Source organism: Salvelinus alpinus, chromosome 2, assembly GCF_045679555.1.
Source record: "Salvelinus alpinus chromosome 2, SLU_Salpinus.1, whole genome shotgun sequence".
Classification (NCBI taxonomy): domain Eukaryota; kingdom Metazoa; phylum Chordata; class Actinopteri; order Salmoniformes; family Salmonidae; genus Salvelinus; species Salvelinus alpinus.
Window position 1 is genome coordinate 18,760,105 of NC_092087.1, and position 6,901 is coordinate 18,767,005.

Sequence of the window (6,901 nt, forward strand, 5' to 3'; positions counted from 1 at the left end):
GTCTCTCTGTCCCCCTATACTCCTCCAGCCTCCCCTGCCCCGCCTCCCAATGTCTCAGTGTCACAGCATGATTTGCAAGCACAGCTTCAGGCATTAGCCTACGCAGAGAGACAGGAATGAGGGAGAGAGAGAGAGAGAAGGACAAAGTTAGTTTAGGAAGTCTAGAGTTATGCTTGTGTTCATGGAATATTAAGCTAGTGCATGTTCAGTACTACCGTAGGTCATCTGCCATTGTCATATCTGTATGGGGGTATTTTGGTCCCAGTTATCTTCCCATGTGTGACTGCTCTGGAGGGTAAGGGAGTGGAATGTTTGTGTCTGTATGTGTTTTAACATGGCTCAGGTGTCATCTAGCCCACATTCAATCCTACTGGTTCTCTGTCACCACGGTTCTCTGTCACCACGGTTCTCTCTCACACACAACATCACACTACTTTCTTCGGTACACATTGCATATTTCTGCTCTACTTCCAGTGTTAACAACGCAACAACAGTGAATCAGGCTTTCATGGACTCCTCTACTCGGTCTGTCCTATGTAGGCTCTATGTCAGGGTGCTCAGAAAGAACTAAAGTGGGGAGGGGAAGAAGAGAGGGCAAGAAAATTGAAGAGAATGGTAGTGTAAGAGAGTGGAAAGAGAGGAATAAAGGAGAAGAGTTGGCGATGAGGAGAAAGGAAACAAAGGGGAGAGAGCACAGGGAGAGGGTGGAGTGAGAGGGCGCAGGGAGAGGGTGGAGTGAGAGGGCGCAGGGAGAGGGTGGAGTGAGAGCGCAGGGAGAGGGTGGAGTGAGAGCGCAGGGAGAGGGTGGAGTGAGAGCGCAGGGAGAGGGTGGAGTGAGAGAGCGCAGGGAGAGGGTGGAGTGAGAGAGCGCAGGGAGAGGGTGGAGTGAGAGAGCGCAGGGAGAGGGTGGAGAGAGAGCGCAGGGAGAGGGTGAAGTGAGAGAGCGCAGGGAGAGGGTGGAGAGGGAGAGGGTGGAGTGAGAGGGCACAGGGAGAGGGTGGAGTGAGAGCGCAGGGAGAGGGTGGAGTGAGAGCGCAGGGAGAGGGTGGAGTGAGAGAGCGCAGGGAGAGGGTGGAGTGAGAGAGCGCAGGGAGAGGGTGGAGAGAGAGCGCAGGGAGAGGGTGAAGTGAGAGAGCGCAGGGAGAGGGTGGAGAGGGAGAGGGTGGAGAGGGAGCGCAGGGAGAGGGTGGAGTGAGGGAGCGCAGGGAGAGGGTGGAGTGAGGGAGCGCAGGGAGAGGGTGGAGTGAGGGAGCGCAGGGAGAGGGTGGAGTGAGGGAGCGCAGGGAGAGGGTGGAGTGAGGGAGCGCAGGGAGAGGGTGGAGTGAGGGAGCGCAGGGAGAGGGTGGCGTGAGGGAGCGCAGGGAGAGGGTGGAGTGAGGGAGCGCAGGGAGAGGGCGGAGTGAGAGGGCGGAGTGAGAGGGCGGGGTGAGAGGTCGCAGGGAGAGGCCGGAGTGAGAGAGCACAGGGAGATTGCACAGGGAGAGGGCGGAGAGAGAGGGCAGAGAGATGATAGGTAAAGAGAGTCAAGGACAAAAAGGGAAGGATGGAAGACAGGAAAGAGAAGAGGATGGAGAGAGAAAGGGATGAGAGACTAATAGAGAGGGACAGTAGATGAGATGACCTCAGCCACCCGAGCCACGGCCTGTTCACCCCACTACCATCTAGAAGGCGAAGACAGTACAGGTGCATCAAAGCTGGGACCGAGAGAGTGAAAAACAGCTTCTATTTCCAGGCCATCAGACTGTTATAGTCACCACTAGCCAGCCTCCGCTTAGTACCCTGCTCTGAACTTAGTCACTCTTACTATCTGGCTACCATCCGGTACTCCACCTTGCACCTTATAATGGCGCTTAAGGGGATGGCTGACGTTTTACGTGCTCCCAACCAACTGTGCTATTTTGTTAGGTTTTTCGAGTTGTTTGTAACTTATTTTTTTACTTATTTAGTACATAATGTTGCTGCTACCGTCTCTTATGACCGACAATTACTTCTGGACATCAGAACAGCGATTACTCACCTCAAACTGGAAGAATATTCTTTCTTTAACAAGTCCGATGTGAAGGATATACTGCTTTCTTGGGAACAGGCCCAGATCCCCGTCATTTGCGTGAAGAACAGACAGGAAAAAAACGGGGGCGGAGGTCGGGCTGCCTTCTGAATTCTTAGGCGATTGAGTAAACTCCCACTGCCATCTCTTCTATTGGCCAAGGTGCAATCATTGGAAAATAAAATGGATGACCTACGATCAAGATTATACTACCAACGGGACAATAAAAACTGTAATATCTTAAGTTTCACCGAGTCGTGGCTGAACGACGACACGAATAATATAGAGCTGGCGGGATTTTCCATGCACTGGCAGGACAGAGAAGCTACAGGGGCGGGGGTGTGTGTCTATTTGTCAATAACAGCTGGTGCGCGATGTCTAATATTAAAGAAGTCTCGAGGTATTGCTCGCCTGAGGTAGAGTACCTTATGATAAGCTGTAGACCACACTATCTACCAAGAGAGTTCTCATCTATATTATTCGTAGCCGTCTATTTACCACAACAAACCGATGCTGGCACTAAGACCGCACTCAACCAGCTATATAAGGCCATAAGCAAACAAGAAAATGCTCATCCAGAAGCGACACTCTTAGTAGCCAGGGACTTTACTGCAGGCAAACTTAAATCCATTTTACCTCATTTTTACCACCATGTCACATGTACAACCAGAGGAAAAAAAACTCTAGACCACCTTTACTCCACACACAGAGATGCATACAAAGCTCTCCCCCGCCCTCCATTTGGCAAATCTGACCATAATTCTAGCCTCCTGATTCCTGCTTACAAGCAAAAACTAAGAAGGAAATACCAGTGACTCGCTCAATACGGAAGTGGTCAGATACAGAACTGTTTTTCTAGCACATACTGGAATGTGTTCCCGGATTCATCAAATGGCAATATACCACCTCAGTCACCGGCTTCATCAATAAGTGCATCGACAACGTCGTCCCCACAGTGACCGTACATACATATCTCAACCAGAAGCCATGGATTACAGGCAACATCCGCGTTGAGCTAAAGCATAGAGCTGCCGCTTTCAAAGAGGAGCGGGACACTAATCTGGACGCCTATAAGAAATCCCGCTATGCCATCAGATGAACCATCAAACAAGCAAAGCGTCAAATAGGATTAAGATTGAATCCTACTACACCAGCTCTGATGCTTGTTGGATTTGGCAGGGCTTGAAAACTATTACGGACTACAAAGGGAAACCCAGCCGCAAGCTGACCAGTGACGCAAGCCTACCAGATGAGCTAAATGCCTTCGCTTCGAGGCAAGCAACACTGAAACATGCATGAGAGCTCCAGCTGTTCTTGGCGACTGTGTGATAACGCTCTCGGTAGCCGATGAGAGCAAGATCTTTAAACAGGTCAACATTCACAAAGCCGCAGGGCAGACGGATTACCAGGACGTGTACTGAAAGAATGCGGGGACCAACTGGCAAGTGTCTTCACTGACATTTTCAACCTCTCCCTGACCGAGTCTGTAATACCTACATGTTTCAAGCAGACCACCAATAGTCCCTGTGCCCAAAGAAGTGAAGGTAACCTGCCTAAATGATTACCGCCCCGTAGCACTCACGTTGGTAGCCATGAAGTGCTTTGAAAGGCTGGTCATGGCTCACATCAACATCATCCTCCTGGATGCCCTAGACCCACTCCAATTCGCATACTGCCCCAACAGATCCACAGATGACGCAATCTCAATCGCACTCCACACTGCCCTTTCCCACCTGGACAAAAGGAACACCTATTTATTTATTTATTTATTTTACCGTTATTTTACCAGGTAAGTTGACTGAGAACACGTTCTCATTTGCAGCAACGACCTGGGGAATAGATACAGGGGAGAGGAGGGGGATGAATGAGCCAATTGTAAACTGGGGATTATTAGGTGACCATGATGGTTTGAGGGCCAGATTGGGAATTTAGCCAGGACACCAGGGTTAACACCCCTACTCTTACGATAAGTGCCATGGGATCTTTACTGACCTCAGAGAGTCAGGACACCCGTTTAACGTCCCATCCGAAAGACAGCACCCTACACAGGGCAGTGTCTGCCCTGGGGCATTGGGATATTTTTTTTTTTTAGACCAGAGGAAAGAGTGCCTCCTACTGGCCCTCCAACACCACTTCCAGCAGCATCTGGTCTCCCATCCAGGGACTGACCAGGACCAACCCTGCTTAGCTTCAGAAGCAAGCCAGCAGTGGTATGCAGGGTGGTATGCTGCTGGCACATAACACACATAACATAACACACACCTATGTGAGAATGCTTTGACTACAGCTCAGTGTTCAACACCATAGTGCCCTCAAAGCTCATCACTAAGCTAAGGACCCTGGGACTAAACACCTCCCTCTGCAACTGGATCCTGGACTTCCTGACGGGCCTCCCCCAGGTGGTAAGGGTAGGCAACAACACATCTACTACGCTGATCCTCAACACTGGGGCCCCTCAGGAGTGTGTACTTAGTCCCCTCCTGTACTCCCTGTTCACCCACGACTGCGTGTCCAATCACGACTCCAAATCCATCATTTAGGTTTGCTGACGACACAACAGTGGTAGGCCTGATCACCGACAATGATGAGACAGCCTATGGGGAGAAGGTCAGAGACCTGGCAGTGTGGTGCCAGGACAACAACCTCTCCCTCAATGTGAGCAAGACAAAGGAGCTGACCGTTTACTACAGGAAAAGGCGGGCCGAACAGGCCCCCGTTAACATCAACGGGGCTGTAGGGGAGCGGTTTGAGAGTTTTTAAAGTTCCTTGGTATCCACATCACCAACGAACTGTCATGGTCCAAACACACCAAGTCATTCGTGAAGAGGACATGACAGCACCTTTTATATTTGGCATGGGTCCCCAGATCCTCAAAGTTCTACAGCTGCACCATCAAGAGCTTCCTGTGCCGTTGCATCACCGCCTAGTATGGTAACTGCTCAGCATCTGACCGTAAGGCACTACGTACGGCCCAGTACATCACTGGGGCCAAGCTTCCTGCCATCCAGGACCTATATACTAGGCGGTGTCAGAGGAAAGACCCAAAATTTGTCAAAGACTCCAGTCACCCAAGTCATAGACTGTTTTCTCTGCTACTGCACGGCAAGCGGTACCGGAGTGCCAAGTCTAGGACCAAAAGGCTCCTTAACAGCTTCTATCCCCAAGCCATAAGACTGCTGAACAATTAATTAACAAAAATTATTTAGATTTCTTATTTTCTTAATTTAAAGGTTTTGGATTTGTGTGTTGTTTTCTATTGTTCGGTATACTGCGCTGTTGGAGCTAGAAACAAGCATTTCGCTGCACCTACGATAACATTTGCACAATATGTATACGAGAACAATAAAATTTGGCTTGAGAGAGAAGTAGAGGGATGGAGGAAGAAGACAGGAGAGAGGGAGCTCAGTGCTGCAGGGAGAGAGGGAGCTCAGTGCTGCGTGGAGAGTGGGAGCTCAGTGCTGCGTGGAGAGTGGGAGCTCAGTGCTGCGGGGAGAGTGGGAGCTCAGTGCTGCGGGGAGAGTGGGAGCTCAGTGCTGCGGGGAGAGTGGGAGCTCAGTGCTGCGGGGAGAGTGGGAGCTCAGTGCTGCAGGGCTGTCTGGATTAGTGTGCTATCAGCAGGGGATCACTGGAGACAAGACACTATAGAGAGAGAAGTAGAGGTGACACTAGCCGACACTGTGTGTTATGTGTGGAGTTGTGGGATCCATATAGTGCATATATACAGTGCATTCGGAAAGTTTACAGACCCCTTGACTTTTTCCACATTTTGTTACGTTACAGCCTTATTCAAAAATGTATTAAATCGTTTTTTCCCCTCATCAATCTACACACAATACTCCTTAATGACAAAGCAAAAACAGTTTTTTGAAAATGTTGCACATTTATTAAAAACAAAAAACTGAAATATCACATTTACATAAGTATTCAGACCCTTTACTCAGTACTTTGTTGAAGCACCTTTGGCAGCGATTACAGCCTTGAGTCTTCATGGGTATGACGCTACAAGCTTGGCACACCTGTATTTGGGGAGTTTCTCCTATTCTTCTCTGCAGATCCTCTCAAGGTCTGTCAGGTTGTATGGGGAGCGTTGTTGCACAGCTATTTTCAGGTCTCTCCAGAGATGTTAGATCGGGTTCAAGTACGGGCTCTGGCTGGGCCACTCAGGGACATTCAGAGGTCCTGGGCAATCTGGAGCAAGTTTTCATCAAGGATCTCTCTGCACTATGCCCTGTTCATCTTTGCCTCGATCCTGACTAGTCTCCCAGTCCCTGCTGCTGGAAAACATCCCCACAGCATGATGCTGCCACCGCCATGCTTCACCGTAGGGATGGTGCCAGGTTTCCTCCACATGTGACATTGTTCATCAAGGCAAAGGGTGGCTATTTGAAGAATCTCAAATTTAAAATATATTTTGATTTGTTTAACACTTTTTTGGTTACTACATGATTCCATATGTGTTATTTCATAGTTTTGATGTCTTCACTATTATTCTACCATGTAGAAAATAGTCAAAATAAAGAAAAACCCTTGAATTAGTAGGCGTTCTAAAACATTTAACCGGTAGTGTATAGGATCCATTCTAGATCCACATCGTACATATATACACTACCGTTCAAAAGTTTGGGGTCACTTAGAAATGTCCTTGTTTTTGTCCAGTAAATGACTATTGTAGCTGGAAACAGCTGATTTTTAATGGAATATCTACATAGGCGTACAGAGGCCCATTATCAGCAACCATCACTCCTGTGTTCCAATGGCACGTTGTGTTAGCTAATCCAAGTTTATCATTTTAAAAGGCTAATTGATCATTAGAAAACCCTTTTGCAATTATATTAGCACAGCTGAAAACTGTTG

At 48.8% G+C, this 6,901-nt stretch overlaps 1 protein-coding gene across 2 annotated transcripts in view; it reads left to right on the top strand.

Moving 5' to 3' along the window:
* Positions 1–6,901, top strand: part of LOC139555684 (ras association domain-containing protein 5-like) — a 42,907-nt gene that overhangs the window by 1,320 nt on the left and 34,686 nt on the right. The window lies entirely within an intron of this gene.